General features: G+C 50.6%; 1 long non-coding RNA gene across 1 annotated transcript; it reads left to right on the plus strand.

The window, feature by feature from the left end:
- The first annotated feature begins 5,189 nt into the window (after window positions 1–5,189).
- LOC138504657 (uncharacterized) lies at window positions 5,190–5,789 on the plus strand. The gene is made up of 3 exons (XR_011279885.1): window positions 5,190–5,221; window positions 5,311–5,452; window positions 5,659–5,789. It is a non-coding gene; the product is annotated as an uncharacterized lncRNA (long non-coding RNA).
- Window positions 5,790–20,045: the final 14,256 nt, after the last annotated feature.

Raw genomic sequence — 20,045 nt, forward strand, 5'->3', positions numbered from 1 at the left:
GGCTACAGAGAGCGGTGTAGGGTGAAGGCTCAGGTGTTCTGATCAGCGCCCACCGAGCGATGCTTGCACCGGGGCCGCACAAAAGGTTCAGAGAGTGGTGCAGGGCGAAGGTTCAGGGCGTCTTGATCAGCACACCCGAGTGATGCTCGCACCGGGGCTGCACACAAGGCTTCAGAGAGTGGTGCAGGGCGAAGGCTCCGGCATTCTGATCATCGCCCACCAAGCGATGCTCGCACCAGGGCTGCACACAAGGCTTCAGAGAGTGGTGCAGGGCGAAGGCTCAGGCGTTCTGATCAGCGCCCACCGAGCGATGCTCGCACCGGGGCTGCACACAAGGCTTCACAGAGTGGTGCAGGGCTAAGGTTCAGGCATTCTGATCAGCGCCCACCGAGCGATGTTCACACCGAGGCTGCACACAAGGCTTCAGAGAGTGGTGCAGGGCAAAGGCTTAGGCGTTCACATCAGTGCCCTCCGAGCGATGCTCCCACCGGAGCTGCACACAAGGCTTGAGAGAGTGGTGCAGGGCGAAGGCACGGGGCTGCACACAAGGCTTCAGAGAGTGGTGCAGGGTGAAGGCTCAGGCGTTCTGATCAGCGCCCACCGAGCGATGCTCGCACCGAGGCTGCGCACAAGGCTTCAGAGAGTGGTGCAGGGCGAAGGTTCGGGGCATTTTGATCAGCGCCCCCCGAGTGATGCTCACACCGGGGCTGCACACAAGGATTCAGAGAATGGTGCAGGGCGAAGGCTCAGGCGTTCTGATCAGCACCCACCAAGCGATGCTCGCACTGGGGCTGCACACAAGGCTTCAGAGAGTGGTGCAGGGCGAAGGCTCAGGCGTTCTGATCAGCGCCTACCGAGCGATGCTCATACCGGGGCTGCACACAAGGCTTCAGAGAGTGGTGCAGGGTGAAAGTTCGGGGCGTCTTCATCAGCGCCCCCCGAGTGATGCTCGCACCGGGGCTGCACACAAGACTACAGAGAGTGGTGTAGGCTCAGGTGTTCTGATCAGCGCCCACCGAGCGATGCTTGCACCAGGGCCGCACACAAGGTTCAGAGAGTGGTGCAGGGCGAAGGCTCAGGCGTTCTGATCAGTGCCCACCGAGCGATGCTCGCACCGGGGCTGCACACAAGGCTTCAGAGAGTGGTGCAGGGCAGAGGTTCGGGGCATCTTGATCAGCGCGCCCCGAGCGATGCTCGCACTGGGGCTGCACACAAGGCTTCAGAGAGTGGTGCAGGGCGAAGGCTCAGGTGTTCTGATCAGCGCCCACCGAGCGATGCTCGCAGCGGGGCTGCACACAAGGCTTCAGAGGGTGGTGCAGGGCAAAGGCTCAGGCGTTCTCATCAGTGCCCACCGAGCGATGCTCGCATCGGGGCTGCACACAAGGCTTCAGAGAGTGGTGCAGGGCGAAGGCTCAGGCATTCTGATCAGCACCCACCAAGCCATGCTCGCACCGGGGCTGCACACAAGGCTTCAGAGAGTGGTGCAGGGTGAAGGCTCAGGCGTTCTGATCAGCGCCTACCGAGCGAAGCTCATTCCGAGGCTGCACACAAGGTTTCAAAGAGTGGTGCAGGGCGAAAGTTTGGGGCGTCTTGATCAGCGCCCCCGAGTGATGCTCGCACCGGGGCTGCACACAAGGCTACAGAGAGCGGTGTAGGGTGAAGGCTCAGGTGTTCTGATCAGCGCCCACCGAGCGATGCTTGCTCCGGGGTCGCACACAAGGTTCAGAGAGTGGTGCAGGGCAAAGGTTCGGGGCGTCTTGATCAGCACGCCCGAGCGATGCTTGCACCAGGGCTGCACACAAGGCTTCAGAGAGTGGTACAGGGCAAAGGCTCCGGCATTCTGATCAGCGCCCACCGAGCGATGCTCGCACCAGGGCTGCACACAAGGCTTCAGAGAGTGGTGAAGGGCGAAGGCTCAGGCGTTCTGATCAGCGCCCACCGAGAGATGCTGGCACCGGGGCTGCACACAAGGCTTCAGAGAGTGGTGCAGGGCTAAGGTTCAGGCATTCTGATCAGCGCCCACCGAGCGATGCTCACACCGAGTCTGCACACAAGGCTTCAGAGAGTGATGCACGGCAAAGGCTTAGGCGTTCAGATCAGTGACCTCTGAGCGATGCTCGCACCGGAGCTGCACACAAGGGTTCAGAGAGTGGTGCAGGGCGAAGGCTCGGGGCTGTACACAAGGCTTCAGAGAGTGGTGCAGGGTGAAGGCTCAGGCGTTGTGATCAGCGCCCACCGAGCGATGCTCACACGAGGCTGCACACAAGGCTTCAGAGAGTGGTGCAGGGCAAAGGTTCGGGGCATTTTGATCAGCGCCCCCCCGAGTGATGCTCACACCGGGGCTGCACACAAGGCTTCAGAGAGTGGTGTAGGGCGAAGGCTCAGGCGTTCTGATCAGTGCCCACCGAGCGATGCTCGCACCGGTGCTGCACACAAGGCTTCAGAGAGTGGTGCAGGGCGAAGGCTCAAGTGTTCTGATCAGAACCCACCAAGCGATGCTCGCACCGGGGATGCGCACAAGGCTTCAGAGAGTGGTGCAGGGCGAAGGCTCAGGCGTTCTGATCAGCGCCTACCGAGCGATGCTCGTACCGGGGCTGCACACAAGGCTTCAGAGAGTGGTGCAGGGTGAAAGTTCGGTGCGTCTTGATCAGCGCCCCCGAGTGATGCTCGCACCGGGGCAGCACACAAGGCTACAGAGAGCGGTGTAGGGTGAAGGCTCAGGTGTTCTGATCAGCGCCCACAGAGCGATGCTTGCACCGGGGCCGCACACAAGGTTCAGAGAGTGGTGCAGGGCAAAGGTTCGGGGCGTCTTGATCAGCATGCCCAAGCGATGCTCGCACCAGGGCTGCACACAAGGCTTCAGAGAGTGGTGCAGGGCGGAGGCTCCGGCATTCTGATCAGTGCCCACCGAGCGATGCGCGCACCAGGGCTGCACACAAGGCTTCAGAGAGTGGTGCAGGGTGAAGGCTCAGGCGTTCTGATCAGCGCCCACCGAGCGATGCTTGCACCGGGGCTGCACACAAGGCTTCAGAGAGTGGTGCAGGGCTAAGGTTCAGGCATTAAGATCAGCGCCCACCGAGCGATGCTCACACTGAGGCTGCACACAAGGCTTCAGAGAGTGGTGCAGGGCGAAGGCTTAGGCGTTCAGATCAGTGCCCTCCGAGCGATGCTCGCACCGGAGCTGCACACAAGGGTTCAGAGAGTGGTGCAGGGTGAAGGCTCGGGGCTGCACACAAGGCTTCAGAGAGTGGTGCAGGGTGAAGGCTCAGGCGTTCTGATCAGCGCCCACCGAGCGATGCTCGCAACGGGGCTGCACACAAGGCTTTAGAGAGTGGTGCAGGGCAAAGACTCAGGCGTTCTGATCAGCGCCCGCCGTGCGATGCTTGCACCGGGGCTGCACACAAGGCTTCAGAGTGGTGCAGGGTGACGGTTTGGGGCATCTTGATCAGCGCCCCCCGAGCGATGCTTGCACCGGGGCTGCACACAAGGCTTCAGAGAGTGGTGCAGGGCGAAGGCTCAGGAGTTCTGATCAGCGCCCACCGAGCAATGCTCGCACTGGGGCTGCACACAAGGCTTCAGAGAGTGGTGCAGGGTGATGGCTCAGGCGTTCTGATCAGCGCCCCCTGAGCGATGCTCGCACCAGGGTTGCACACAAGGCTTCAGAGAGTGGTGCAGGGTGAAGGCTCAGGCATTCTGATAAGCGCCCCCCGAGTGATGCTCGCACAGGGGCTGCACACAAGGCTTCAGAGAGTGGTGCAGGGCGAAGGCTCAGGCGTTCTGATCAGCGCCCACCGAGCGATGCTCGCACCGGGGCTGCACACATGTCTTCAGAGAGTGGTGCAGGACGAAGGCTCAGGCATTCTGATCAGCGCCCACTGAGCGATGCTCGCACCGGGGCTGCACACAAGGCTTCAGAGAGCAGTGCAGGGCTAAGGCTCAGGCGTTCTGATCAGCGCCCACCGAGCGATACTCGCACCGGGGCTGCACAGAAGGCTTAAGAGAGTGGTACAGGGCGAAGGTATGGGGCGTCTTGATCAGCGCCCCCCGAGTGATGCTTGCACCGGGGCTGCACACAAGGCTACAGAGAGTGATGCAGGGTGAAGGCTCAGGCGTTCTGATCAGCGCCCACCGAGCGATGCTCACACTGGGCTGCACACAAGGCTTCAGAGTGGTGCAGGGCGAAGGTTCAGGTGTTCTTATCAGCGCCCACCGAGCGATTCTCGCACCAGGGCTGCACACAAGGCTTCAGAGAGTGGTGCAGGGCGAAGGTTCGGGGCGTCTTGATCAGCGCCCCCCTAGTGATGCTCCCACCGCGGCTGCCGACGTACAGACAATATTCGACAACCACTAAAGCGGCTGCGAGATTCTGCACACGCACATTATGTGATGACCTCTGACCCGTACAAGTAGACGAGTGCACGGGTCTGCTGCCTAGCTGGCAGGGAATGTGGGAAGCCCTCCAGTACTAGAGAAATACCGGAGTGGTGGGCACCACAATGTTTACTCACTTTAATTAGATGTTCAGATCTCTCAATTGGTTTTCAATGATTTTAACTTGGTGCTGCAAGTTCAAAATTGGTCCTATTGCACAAGGACCTCGATAAACCACAAACAAAAACAAGGCTACTTTGCCTTATTATGACTGGTGCATCTCAGTTGGCCCCTAAATAGGGCTGCAAGTTTCCAGAACTGTATATTTCTGTCCAATAGTTTAGTTAAATCAAAGCATCAGTTAAATCCGTGTAGTTTTGGCCAGGAATGTTTTATTCACATTCCCGTTTTTGCAATAAAATTTATTCTCAATATACTGTGTTGGGCGATCATATTTTGCCATCAATATACATATTGCCAATGCATTTCGGTTAGAACCTTCATCAGGGCTGTATTTGGGCTCTTGATTACATCATCAAACTAATCATGGTAATATATTTGTCAATATGCACACGTTACATGGTTTATATACAATTCGTAAAAGAATTCACACATACCATTTAGTTTGTCCCACGAATATTCAATTGTTGCGCCAGAGAAAATGAATAAAAAACAGAAATTGCCATTTAATTTTAGTGTTACATACTCTATGTGCATGGGTTTTTAAGAACTGGAACATGTCCTACCTGATCGCTTTCAATGCCTCGCTACCGTCTCCATGACAACGTTTAAATAGAACTAAGAGGCATGCGCGAGCACATCTCTCTGCAGAACAAAGCAGGAACTGAAGGTAAGTATCTGCGAACACTCGCCGTTTTGATCTATACGATCGTAAAAGATAAGTCAGAATGGCTGTCTAATAGCCTGTTTCTCTTACAGAGACACGATAGACATATGCGTTTCACAACGCATTTGCAACACACGTGGCTGTAAAGCCGGGAGCGTTGCAAAACAGAATAGAGGAATAGAAGCCTCTGGGGCTTAATATACATTACAGAGATAGTACATTGAAAGCGATCAGGTAGGACACGTTTCAGTTCTTAAAAACCCATGCACATAGAATATGTAACGCTAAAATTAAATGGCAATTTCTGTTTTTTATTCATTTTCTCTGGCGCAACAATTGAATATTCGTGGGACAAACTAAATGGTATGTGTGAATTTTTTAATGAATTGTATATAAACGATGTAACGTGTGCATATTGACAAACATATTACCATGATTAGTTTGATGATGTAATCAAGAGCCCAAATACAGCCCTGATGAAGGTTCTAACCGAAATGCATTGGCAATATGTATATTGATGGCAAAATATGATCGCCCAACACAGTATATTGAGAATAAATTTTATTGCAAAAACGGGAATGTGAATAAAACATTGCTGGCCAAAACTACATGGATGTAACTGATGCTTTGATTTAACTAAACTATTGGACAGAAATGTACAGTTCTGGAAACATGCAGCCCTATTTAGGGGCCAACTGAGATGCACCAGTCATAATAAGGCAAAGTAGCCTTGTTTTTGTTTGAAGCCTCCAGTACTCTCACATCCTATGAACTTTTCCTTCATCGCTTCATTTGTGCATGTATGTGAACACAGTGACCTTTGGTGCACAGTTCAAGGCTCGTGCACAAAGACACAGTGACCTTTGGTGCACAGTCCAGGGCTCAGTCTAAGCCCAGTGTCGCCAGGGTTCGGTAAGTGTGGGGTTCGCCCTTTGAGGTGGCATTCCCTGCTTCGCTAGTATTGTTTAGGCATCTGTGCGCAGGCTAGCCTAGTACGCGGAGTCTTGGTGACTGGGGCCACTGTCCTTTAAGCCATCACATCTAGCGCACTACCCACTGTGAGACACTAAAGATTCCTTTTGCTTTGGTATTAACTACCTATCGCTTCGCAATGCGTGGAAAAGCAACACGTATAACCAACTCCCTTTGGCAAAGAATTGGTGGCCAACATGCGGCTAGAGAGAACAGCGACAGGCTCGCAGTACCAAGGCAAAATGACTGCGCCTTTCTGGTCCCCCCAAAGACATACAGTAGTCACCTGACTCTGCAATATAGGAAATGACCAATGAAATGACTAATGAAATCGACATTTCCGGTTCCGTTCTCAGTGATATTGAAAGGAGAACCAATACATGGCTGATGGCGGCGTGTTTGAGCCTGGCTGCTGAGAGGCCCTGGCTGCTGAGAGCCCCTGGCTGCTGAGAGGTCATGACTGCCCACAGCTGTGTAACGTTCAGAGGCACTGGCTGCTGAGAGGTCATGACTGCCCACAGCTGTGTAACGTTCAGAGGCACTGGCTGCTGAGAGGTCATGACTGCCCAGAGCTGTGTAACGTTCAGAGGCACTGGCTGCTGAGAGGTCATGACTGCCCAGAGCTGTGTAACGTTCAGAGGCACTGGCTGCTGAGAGGTCATGACTGCCCAGAGGTATTGCACGTTCAGAGGCCCTGGCTGCTGAGAGGTCATGACTGCCCAGAGGTGTGTAACGTTCAGAGGCACTGGCTGCTGAGAGGTCATGACTGCCCACAGCTGTGTAACGTTCAGAGGCACTGGCTGCTGAGAGGTCATGACGGCCCACAGCTGTGTAACGTTCAGAGGCACTGGCTGCTGAGAGGTCATGACTGCCCAGAGGTATTGCAGGTTCAGAGGCCCTGGCTGCTGGGAGGTCATGACTGCCCAGAGGTGTGTAACGTTCAGAGGCACTGGCTGCTGAGAGGTCATGACTGCCCACAGCTGTGTAACGTTCAGAGGCACTGGCTGCTGAGAGGTCATGACGGCCCACAGCTGTGTAACGTTCAGAGGCACTGGCTGCTGAGAGGTCATGACTGCCCACAGCTGTGTAACGTTCAGAGGCCCTGGCTGCTGAGAGGTCATGACTGCCCAGAGCTGTGTAACGTTCAGAGGCCCTGGCTGCTGAGAGGTCATGACTGCCCAGAGCTGTGTAACGTTCAGAGGCCCTGGCTGCTGAGAGGTCATGACTGCCCAGAGCTGTGTAACGTTCAGAGGCCCTGGCTGCTGAGAGGTCATGACTGCCCAGAGCTGTGTAACGTTCAGAGGCCCTGGCTGCTGAGAGGTCATGACTGCCCAGAGGTATTGCACGTTCAGAGGCCCTGGCTGCTGAGAGGTCATGACTGCCCAGAGCTGTGTAACGTTCAGAGGTACTGGCTGCTGAGAGGTCATGACTGCCCAGAGCTGTGTAACGTTCAGAGGCACTGGCTGCTGAGAGGTCATGACTGCCCAGAGCTGTGTAACGTTCAGAGGCACTGGCCGCTGAGAGGTCATGACTGCCCAGAGGTGTGTAACGTTCAGAGGCACTGGCCGCTGAGAGGTCATGACTGCCCAGAGGTGTGTAACGTTCAGAGGCCCTGGCTGCTGAGAGGTCATGACTGCCCAGAGCTGTGTAACGTTCAGAGGCCCTGGCTGCTGAGAGGTCATGACTGCCCAGAGCTGTGTAACGTTCAGAGGCACTGGCTGCTGAGAGGTCATGACTGCCCAGAGGTATTGCAGGTTCAGAGGCCCTGGCTGCTGGGAGGTCATGACTGCCCAGAGGTGTGTAACGTTCAGAGGCACTGGCTGCTGAGAGGTCATGACTGCCCAGAGCTGTGTAACGTTCAGAGGCCCTGGCTGCTGAGAGGTCATGACTGCCCAGAGCTGTGTAACGTTCAGAGGCACTGGCTGCTGAGAGGTCATGACTGCCCAGAGGTATTGCAGGTTCAGAGGCCCTGGCTGCTGGGAGGTCATGACTGCCCAGAGGTGTGTAACGTTCAGAGGCACTGGCTGCTGAGAGGTCATGACTGCCCAGAGCTGTGTAACGTTCAGAGGCACTGGCTGCTGAGAGGTCATGACTGTCCAGAGTTGTTGCACGTTCAGAGCCCCTGGCTGCTGAGAGGTCATGACTGCCCAGAGGTGTGTAACGTTCAGAGGCACTGGCTGCTGAGAGGTCATGGCTGTCCAGAGGTATTGCACGTTCAGAAGCCCTCGCTGTTGACAGATCATGACTGCCCAGAGGTGTGTAACGTTCAGAGGCACTGGCTGTTGGGAGGTCATGACTGTCCAGAGGTGCTGCATGTTCAGAGGCCCTGGCTGTTTTACAGGCTTTCCCCTTGGCATCCCTTCGTCGGGTTCACATAGCCATCTTTAACACAGTTCATGCTTTTACTCACACTCTTCTCAGACTTTTGATTGTGCAAGAGGTTTGCCGTGACCCTTGTAGGACCACTCTGATGCCTCACGCCACACTCTCCCAGGGCCTTCTGGTACTTGCAATTTCAAAACAGGTCAGAGTCTTTCGAATGAGCACCCACATGGTGCCGGACCCCTCTGCACCTGAACCTTAACTGGGCTTTCTTCAAAGTTCATAAACAAAAAAAAGTTCTTTGTTCATCAGTTTCTTGCCTTTATACTATGGCGCCGATTACATCCTTGGGCTCAATACAGTTTGGTTCGCTATCACCTTTTCCTGACTCACCTGCTGTGCGGAACCCGTTGGCTTCTCTTGCCTCTGGAGTCAAGGACGGTGTCATGGTAGCCAGCATGCCTCCCTGCCTTGGTTATCAATACAGGGGGCGCCCATGCACCATTGACATCTGCTACTCCACACATCAGCTGCGAATCCCAGTCTTAGGTTTTCTATTTTGGAGGCTTCGCAAGTCTGAGTTAAAAGGGGCAAGGGCATCTCCCTCCTTGTCATCTTTTCTGGTCTCGCCGCCTTTCGTCTCCTTTTGAACTGCCGTCCTGGAATACAGGGGTGGACTGGGAACCAAAAGAGGCCCTGGAAATAATTTTCAAAGTGGCCCCATATTAGACATTTTCAGCAAGCCAAAGCCTTTTCCTATGAGAACATTTGGAAATACCACACAAAAGATGCCCGGGGTTTAGAGGCCTACTGGGAAATCTCCAGAGTTCCCTATACGCCAGCCCACCCCTGGCCAGGGTGCAGCGGCCTAGCGGGTAATCTCCAGAGTTCCCTATAGGCCAGTCTACCTTTGCTCAGGGAGCAGAGGCCTACACAGACATCGCCAGAGTTCCCTATAGACCAGTCCACCCCACTATTAACCAACGGTGCCCATGACTTCTCAGCCCTCCCCTTCACGTACCCCCAGTTTTAAGCCCTGCCCCCGCGACAGCAGTGAGGGGAGGGCGCGCGAGCAGGGGGGCTTCCACCTCAGAGTTGCTGGACAATGTGACAACCATAGAACAATGCGGTGTGGGGTGCCGAGGCAGCATCAGACTTGCCATCTGACGCTCCTCCACCAGGCCGAGCGCCAAGGTCATCTCCATGTGGTCCTTTCAAGCAATCAACCATCTGACCCCCATTTCCTCCTCGGACCTCACCCTGTATCACTTATTAACACCTGCAAAGCAAACTCACCCCTCATTATGAGCTTTCGACCTCTTGGACATTTTACAAAGCCTTCATCAAAGCTAAGTTTATATTTGCTAGCAGGATTACCCACAGCTGTGGAAACATATATGGAAATCCCTCTTGCACCACTCATGTTTGCAGGATAACAACAAATCTTCCCACTGCTGCATTCAGCGCAATGCGCACAAACTCCGGGCACATCAACACCCTATCAGCACAAGCCAAATGCAGTAAGGAGTACGTTCTGTGCAATATGCACACTGCGTTATGCAGAAAATGGACACACTCTGCAGAGCATATTCTGCGCATGGCTCACACTGCGCAAAAGGTACACTATGCACAAAGTGCACACTGGGCCCGATTTGCAAAGATCTGAACTGGGGCAGATGAGAGAATATGTGTTCCGTTGCTTTATACCTGAAACAGGTGCACATCTGGAGATGTCTCTAGCATCCCTGTGCTGCTCTTGTGCAAATCTTTGAGACTCACATTTGCACGTGAGCATCTCAGAGATGCTCCGGCATGTCCAGATTTACTTCAGTGTTAACCTTTGTGGATCAGGTGCAAGGGAGCAGCTGCAAGTCAGTGATACTCATGGGCAGAATGAAGTCACTCTGTGCAAAGTGCATCCGATGCCCAATATGGCCGTTCTGTGAAAGATGCACACTATGGAAACAGAAGCCATGCATGCACTACACCAGGGATGGAAGTGAGCGCAGCTGTGTCCCACTACATTCACGTGCATCTGTTTACCATTCCTGCGCCCATGTTCACCATTCTATACAGAGGATGTGCCCATTCATGTCCCCTGTGCAAGTGCAAAGTTATAAGAGGAGCCTTAGGGCCCGATATAGGGAACTTTTTGCACGATTCAAAGTGGCTTTGCACTGGAAAAATACACTTTGCACAGTTCAATGAATCAGGGTTTGTGTCGGCAGTGCAAAGTCACAGTGCAAAGCCATTTTGAACCAGCAAAACATTCCATGATTTGGGCCCTTAGTTACTAGTCACTTAGACTATTGCAATGGCCCGGCCGCAACACTTGTCACACGTTGCACTATGCCTCCGCCTACCCTCTCCCATGTCGAGACCACACTTCAGCATAAAACTCACACTGCGTACAATGCACACTATTCACAAACTGTGCATCATGCACAAAACGCAGGCTCTGCACATTGGCATGTGCTCTTTGCAGAATATACGCTATGCACAAAGCACACACTCGCTTCAAAGCTCATACACTGTTCAAGACTGACAGTCTGCCCACGAGGCACACTGCACAAATGTACATTGGGCACACATGTGTACATTGCGCAAAAAGCACGTCTTCGCAACATGCATACTGCACAAAATGTACACTGGCCACCAAAGGCACGCCCTTTGCAAAGTGCATTCGATGAGCAAGGTGCCCAAGCTGGAAAAAGTGCACGCTCTCTGCAAGACTGACACTGTGATCAAGGCGTGCACTGTACGAGCGCTGCAAGGCAGGGGATTCTTAGACCAGGCCAGTGGAGGATAACAGGCCCCCTTACCCTACTGGCAGCATTCCCCCCAGAGCCTCCTCACCTGGTAGGTAGCAAGAATGCTTCCTGTATATCCGTGCAGGCGCATCGCCTTAAAACTGCACAGGTGAATAGCAGAACTGTACATTACTAAATGCATCAGGAACCAAGTGTAAAATAATACAGCTGTGAAGTGCAGTTCATAATGACATCACAGCTTTGCATGCCACAGGCGCAAGGGTCGCTAGTTCTAATATCCTAATCATCGGCTAATGGGGCACTTTCTTCGGTATACTAAGGGGACATAATAAAGAACGCGCATGTTCAGAGTGTAATCCACGAGTCAGGCAGGTGAGTTGTTTACTCGATCACACCATCTCAAGACTCGAGATGCAGTTCCTTCAATGATAGTGATGATAACGTCGCAACGTGCAGCGTCTTGCTTGCTGCTTCTTACCTGACAGTCAATAGATCGATCTTGCGGCTTGTCAAGGCCTCATGCAGCCCAGGCCAACTGCCTGCCTGCAGCCTGCTGCCCTGCTGACCTGCGTGCTAATGTGTGCACTGCGCGCACAGCCTGGGCTGCAGCAGGGCACATGCGGTTCCACTTCCTTCCAACCGATGCCCAGCCCAGGAGGCCCTGATGCGCAGGCGCAGGCCCAGCCTGGCTGCTGGGAAGATTTAAAAAAAAATTACAGCAGCTGCCTCGGCTCAGTCGGTGGTGTCAGCCAATTCAAGGCAAACCACCCAGACGGAGCCGAGGCAAAATCACTCGATGTGTTTATTATGTTAATGTGCATGTGTATCCTTCCGCTCAGAAAGAGGCCCTACAGGCCAGAGGCCTACCGGGGGATGTCCCGGTGTCCCGGTGGGCCAGTCCAGCCCTGCTGGAATAGCTGCTTCCTTGTGCGGTTGGCCTTGCTCGTAGTCTGCTCTTGTGCCCCCCCTTTTATCCCTGTGGGGAAGATAAAGGGCCGTTAGGTGTGTGTGGTTATTGTCAACTGCCTCTGCCTGACCCGTGTGTGTTGGGACATGTCAGGTAAATGGCTCTGGTGTTAGTCTTTTGTCTGTAAGAAAGTGTTAGTGTCAGAAAAAGGGGGAGGGGTGAAGCTTCTAAGTATCCTACAGAGTAGGATGGGGAAAAGTGTTACAAGGAAGTGGGTACCGGGTCTCAACTGTCGGTGTGCCACTTCCACTCCCCGAAGACCGCTCCTCCAGGTGATCCACCTCCAGGAACTAGATCCAATAGCGATGGATGTGTCCTGGCCACCTGGATTACAGATCCCTGGGTACCAGCGGGTGAGACACCTTCAGGTGTCTCACACTGTTGAGAGATCATGACTGTCCAGACGTGTTGCATGTTCAGAGGCATTTGCTGCTAGGTCTTGGCTGTACAGAGTTATTGAAGCTTCAGAGGCACTGGCTGCTGAGAGGTCATGACTTGCCAGAGGTATTGAACTTTCAGAGGCACTGGCTGCTGAGAGGTCATGCCAGTCCAGATATGCGTAACGTTCAGAGGGACTGGCTGCTGAGAGGTCATGACTGTCAAGAGGTGCTGGACATTTGCGGGCACTGGCTGTTTTATAGGTCATGACTGTCCAGAGGTGTGTACATTCAGAGGCACTGGCTGTTGATGGGTCACGACTGCCCAGAGGTGTTGAATGTTCAGATGCTTTGCCTGTCAGGTCCTGGCCGTACAGAGTTATTGAACCTTCAGAGGCACTGGCTGTTGAGAGGTCATAACTGTCCAGAGGTGTTGAATGTTCAGAGGCACTGGCAGTTGATTGGTCATGGCTGCCCAGAGGTGTGGACCGTTCAGAGGCACTGGCTTTTGAGAGGTCATGCCAGTCCAGAGGTCTTGTAACATTCAGAGGCACTGGCTGTTTAACGATCATGGCTCTCCAGAGGTGTTGAACGTTCAGAGACATTGGCTAGTAGGTATTGGCTATACAGAGTTATGGAAGGTTTAGGGGCACTGGCTGTTGGAAGCTCTTGCTATATAGGCCGACCACCATTTCAGGAGAATAATATGCTGGTGACACTTTGCAAGTTATACTATGGCAGTTTCATTATCCTAGTTACCCTGTAGTGCTCACAGTATGGCGGGTTATACAATGCTGTTTACACTTTGCTGGTTTCCCCATGGAGGTTTGACTATGCTAATAACATAGTCTAATGCTAGGTACACTATGATGGCACCTTATTCTGGCTCCACTATGCTGGTTACCCAATGGCTACACAATGCTGCTATGCTGGCTACACCATGGTGGTCACCAAATGACTTCACAAAGCTGCTTTGCTGGCTATACTATGGCAGTTACCCAATGGTTACACAATGCTGCTATGCAAGCCATACCATGGCGTTTACCCAATGGCTACACATAGCTGCTAAGCTGGCTATACTATGGTGGTTATCCTATGGGTACATCATGCTGCTAAGCTGGCTATACTATGGCGGTTACCCAATGGCTACTCAATGCTGCTATACTGGCTATATTGTGGCGGTTACCCAATGGCTACACAATGCTGCTATGCTGGCTACACCATGGCAGTTATCCAATGGCTACACAATGCTGCTATGCTGACTATATCATGGAGTTTACCCAATGGCTACGCAATGCTGCTATTATGGCTACACCATGGCAGTTACCAAATGGCCACACAATGCTGCTATGCTAGCTACACCATGGTGGTTACCCAATGGCTACACAATGCTTCTATGCTGGCTACACCATGGCGTTTACACAATGGCTACACAATGCTGGCTATACTGTGGTGGTTACCCAATGGCTACCAATGCTGCTATGTTGGCTACACCATGACAGTTACCCAATGGTTACACAATGTTGCTAGGCTGGCTACACCATGGCGTTTACCCAATGGCTACACAATGCTGCTATGCTGGCTATACTGTGGTGGTTACCCAATAGCTACCAATGCTGCTATGTTGGCTACACCATGGCAGTTACCCAATGGTTACACAATGCTGCTAGGCTGGCTACACCATGGCGTTTACCCAATGGCTACACGATGCTGCTATGCTGGCCATACTATGGTGGTTACAGTATGGCGAATGTATGGTGATGCTAGTTACACAATGCTAGTTGCCCTTGCCTAGAAGGTATGGGGAAATGGGCGCATTTAGGGTGAACCTCTGAATGCGCCAGAGGAGTGCATACAGAGATGGTTCACCGAGCGAAAGAGCGGTGCGCTGAAGTCTCCATCCTCTTCATCCCTTCTGTGGTTTTTTGGTGTGACCAGCGGGTTGGGGACGAAGTAGGAGACAGAATACCTTGTTCTTTTCTGCAAGTACCTTGAGGTTTGAGCCCTCTAGGCGCTTGCAGATGAGGCACACGACTTAACTAGTACTGGATGGCAGTGTGGGCTTCTCAGAAGAACTGGTTATCATTTGTATAGGCCTAGGACCCTGCACCCTTGCAGTCTTTCCATTATGTGTTCAGCGAGCGGGCCCCACATAGAGCGCCTTGGGGCAGTACAGGCAGGCACCATAGGAGCATCCCCAGCACTGTATGTGGAAGCAGAAAAATGAGAGCGGGCCCTAACAAGGGGGGATTGCATAAGGAGTGATGGTGTGGCCCACAGGGGACAAACGCATAGCCAATGGACATCTACCCCAAAGAGTACATCATGGGACCCTACAAATCTGTGAATCGCCATCAGGACGGAGTGGCCTATCTGCCATTCTGCACCTTGCAAATGAATCGCCATCAGGGACGGACTGGCCTATCTGCCATTCTGCACCTTGCAAATGAATCGCCATCAGGGACGGACTGGCCTATCTGCCATTCTGCACCTTGCAAATGAATCAGCATCAGGGACGGACTGGCCTTTCTGCCATTCTGCACCTTGCAAATGAATCACCATCGCTCTCAGTGTACAAACAATTCAACTCCTTCTCTAATTAAATCACATACAAAAAGCAGAGGGGACAAAACGTGTATGGACCCCCCTAGTTTGCATATGTAGAGAAATCAGTGACATCACCCCGGGGGTTGGGGGAGTGGAGGGATCATGAGAAGTTACATTCAAAGTAGTTGCCAGGAGTGAACAATGAGTCAAAGACTTTGTGATGTCAGATATATGACTAGTCACTGGGATTATTATATCTAGTGCAATTTCATGAGTGAAGCTTTATTATTATTTTTACAATCGCAGACAGTGTTGAATTGCTTCTAGGGACAGTGAGGTACAATGATTTGTCCAGGAGCACACCCTTTGGTGAAATGCCAAAGGCAGGACTGGCGACTAAGCTGACTGGAGTAAACTGTAATTTTTGCAGCAGTCTCAGGATTGCTTTTATTTTTAGGGTGTATAGATTTGGTTCTGTTGTCCAAAACCGCGATATGCTTTTAATCCAGAACCTAAAGATGACCTTTGTTTTGACTGTCTCACGACTCTCCAAGCAATTCTTTTATTAGTTTAAAAGGCAAGCTGCTTTCCTAACTGATGTCTCGAGCCGTGACCACAGATTGCAAAGACCTCACGGCATGGATTGAGCCTTGGGCTGACAGAGACAAATGCCTCTACTGCACGATTGCCTTATTGTACCATCCATGTAGAGCCTATGTACCTGGGAGGTCTTGCAGTCACAGTAAGCACACAAGTCATTAAATGTTAACCAAATCAGTGCAGGGCCCGCATCATGGAAAATGACCTGCCCCGGCCCGCAGCCTCTCTTCCCGCCCCACTCTCCTCCACCCCCATCAACTGCAACCCCTGGTAAATCATCATGACTCTTTTACCCGCTCCTCATTTCCCCAACTCACCCACATTTTGGCTCTCTCTGTTTTGTGGAGAGTACTTGAAAAGTGCACAAATCATAATAAAATACTCAGACAAATATATACATTTCTTATAGACATATGTTAAACAAAAAGAATACAGTTGCAGCGTTATTTTCCCCATCATAAAAGAAACACTACAAATACCAGAATGCAATTCAGCACAAGGCACCACAACAGCATGTGTTTTTGTAAATATACATCCAAGACGGTTGGGGTGGTCAGGAAAGATCCCCATGATTATGAGGGACTTATGTTGTGCACAGCGTATGTATAACTGGGGGTTGCGGCAAACTGGGCGCAATTTTGCAATTTCATTTGCATCAAAGTGTAGTTAATTATGGATGTGATATGTTACTTTAGGCTTACTGTTGTCTAGAATTGCTACATATGAGCTTGCACATGCATAGAAAGATGAAATGTAAAACCCACCAAATGCAAAAACATACATGCACATTAATACCAATACATGGGGAATTCATGAATCTCGATATAACTGGCTTTTCACAAATTAATCAAAACACAGTAGTTGGGGCTCTTTTGCAAAATGCACTTTGACTTTTAAGAAACTGACTTTGTGAAGTTTTCAGAGGGCCTGGGATGGGTGAATGAGTAACTTCACAATCTTCACATTCAACAGCTGCAGGAAGTAGCCATGAGTTGTATGGTCTGATAAATATTGTAGATAGTAGATGTAATCTCCTGGTGCCTGAGAGCTTGACAGAAGAGGTTTTGTTTTTTATTTTGGTCAACAGTAAAGCATGGGGTAAGCCTATGTCTAAGGCTTCTGAGGAGTTTCAATTGTGCGTTAAAGTGGCAGTTTTGCAGATTGGAAAGTTTCAATGGAACGATAACCTGGGGAATGAGATACCATCATTAATTCAAAGAGAAATCATTTACCCAGCCTTCCTCATATCGCTGTGAAAATTCATGCGAGCCATGTGTAAATCAAGAGTTAGGGGTTAAACAGCTTAGGCCAGATATGGCTAGTGATGAATTATGTTTCAATACCAATCTTTAACCATGTGCTGAAGTCATGACCCACCACTAACGAATCCTAAGAAGAGGTGGTTATGAATATGATCTGAAGATGACCATAAAGATAAAACTGCTCAATGAAAACATAGGAACTGGGAAAGATGTGGTTTCTTTGAAGAGGTTTGTGTCCGATCATGTTTGGGGGTGGATGGCAATAAGGTATCTGGAAGTGTTTTAACTGTTGCAAAAATGTTTAAAAGATGTCAACTGCTGGGGTTTGTTGAGGCTTGGGTAAGTTTGGCTTTGCAACACCATCTAACTGCTCCCTGAATAATTGTACAATAAACTTGCTTTATGTACAAAGCGTGCACTCATTCTTCAAGTGGTGGGCCCGCTTGGGTTGAGGTGATTAAGGGGTTCACCCCTACAAGACTTAGACTAACACAAAACATAATTTATGACAAAGTAACTTGACCCTATTTCATTGCATGAAAAAGTCATGCTTCATATATGATGTGAGGAAAATGTGACATTCTACCAGAAAAACACTTTATGGTGGGTCAAATAAGCTCACATACAAATAAGGGTGTTTCAAATTCTTTTGTGTGCCCTGTTGTAACTGTCTTGAAAGACGAGCTAGATTTTTGGTAGCTAACCAGTGTGTTGCATGTGATATCAGCTTTAGAAGGTAGTCACTGATACTTAAGTTCTTATAGAAAACAAATGGTTACTGGAATGAGACATCTCTCATAAATATTTACAAAAAGAGGTCTGGGAGACCCTCTACCAAGAACCAACATGGCCAAATAGCCAGTTATATGGGAAGGTGCCCATGCGGAGGGATCTACGGCCACGTTTTAGCTCGCTGCACCTTTCAGGGGAGAAATAGCTATTTGCCTATCAGTCTGGCCCCGTCCACTTGGCCAGTCCAGCACTGAAATGCTAGGCAACTCTCCTATGAACAAGAGTGTGACCACGCAAATAACAAGGTAACTCCGTCGTGTGGTCGTTAATGTTATCTTTAATGTACAATCTTAGTACAGGGTTCAAATACCAGCCTCCCTCTTTGCAGGCTCTCTCGACTGACACCGGCTGGAACCCTACCGTTCACCACATTATATCCGACTGTGATGTCACTCAGCTGACTCTGACTTGCACGTGATAAAACAGCTACTTTAATGCTCTCCTAACACCTCCCTTCCTTCCGCTGAATATTTCAGACACCTCCCTCCTTCACCACAGCCATTCTTTCTTTACTCAAAACACTTATGCCTTTCCTCAGGACAGTGGTACCCAGATCTTTGACCACCTCCATTTTATTTCAAATCTCAGCTCACCCTTCTTCAGTTTGCAGGCAATTTAATCTTTATACAATCACCTGGGTTCAGATTTACCTCTCTCAATAAATTCTTATCATCAGATCTCACTTTGCTCTTCATCTCGCTCTGCAGAATTCTCTCCCTCACTTTGATCACATCAACACTACCACAGTTCGACCATCCCATCCAGCCTGGACACACATGAGATTTGGGTTTCCTGCCCCTCAACAATTCAAACGGCAACACCCCTGTCACTGTATGAGTGGCTAACCTGAAAAGCCTCTCCATTACTTCCCTGACCCAATCGCACCTGTGGCCACCGCTATCCTTATTACATCCACCAGGGTGCAATTAAACCTTTCCATTAAACCGTTCCCTTGTGGATGATACAGCGCTGTGGTCACCTGCTGCACGCCATACCTCTCTAAATATCTCCTGGGACAACCCTCACTTCAAAACAATGGCTCCAAAACATGATTATACTTTTTGAACACACCATACTTCTCTAAAAATTCCTTGATGGACTCTTCTGTTCCCGAGTGGCAAAATGATATCTTGCTAAGATGTTGTCTTCATCACCTCATAATGCTTGTGCAGCTTCGCAAGGCACTTCAAAAGGTCCAGTATCACCCAATCCCACTGGTTTTGGCAATCTCTTCAGCACATCCTGTCCTGCAGAACCCAGACAGTGAAACAATAAGGCCTCTTTCCTTTCATTTGGATAATGGGGCCAAAGACATACTTTAAAAATCCCTCCTTCCAATCGGCCCACCTAACATTTGGTTGCCACCGGTGAAGAGGGGTGGGTGGTGACATCACAAGCTCACCAAGGACAGGCAGGAAAACGAGCCTCACCCTGGAAGCAGCCCAGTCCCTCATGCTATTAGTTGGTATATATGTAGCCTCTCTGAGCGCCTGGTCGACCCGATTGCTCATGATGGTTAGCCCTGAATGTGGGAGGCTGGCTGCTTTGCATAAACTCAAAGTTCATTTTGGGAAAGTAAAAATGGCCACTAATTTGACAATAATATAGCATGCAAGCCTTCTGAGCATGCAATGCACACTGGGCTTGGTGCTCTTTTAATGGGTCACAGCATTCACCCTAACAGTGACATGTCTGCAAACCAAAAGCCGCTAAGATAGCTCAGTGGGTTGAGCACTCACTGCTGAGATCTGAGCCTTTCATCCTTCCGAGGTCGATATATGAGTACCAACTTGGGTTGGGTGATGTTGTATGTAATACTGTTTGCGACAAGTTGTCATTTATCAAGAGTAAAGAACAATATTCCCGTAGGAGAATTCATACGTGCAAGACGAAATTGTAAAGAGCAATCCGAGTATGCAACAGAATGCGAGCTACTCTCATCCAGATTCAAACAGAGAGGCTACCAAACCAAATACATCCGAAAGGCAGCTGATAAGGCATCATCCATATCACAATCAGAAACTCTGGTACAAAAGCAAGCTAAAGTTGATCATCAATCAGAAAAAGTGAGATTCTTCACGACATATTCCCATGATCACTCCAAGATCAGAAGAATTTTAAAACGAAATTGGCATCTTTTTTTTTTTTATTTACGAGATTGAATCACCAAAGTGATTTTTACAAGTGACAAATATTAAAACTGTAAAACAAGAGGAA

The sequence above is a fragment of the Ambystoma mexicanum genome, chromosome 11 (genome assembly GCF_040938575.1).
Source record: "Ambystoma mexicanum isolate Mex_15411 chromosome 11, UKY_AmexF1_1, whole genome shotgun sequence".
Lineage (NCBI taxonomy): Eukaryota > Metazoa > Chordata > Amphibia > Caudata > Ambystomatidae > Ambystoma > Ambystoma mexicanum.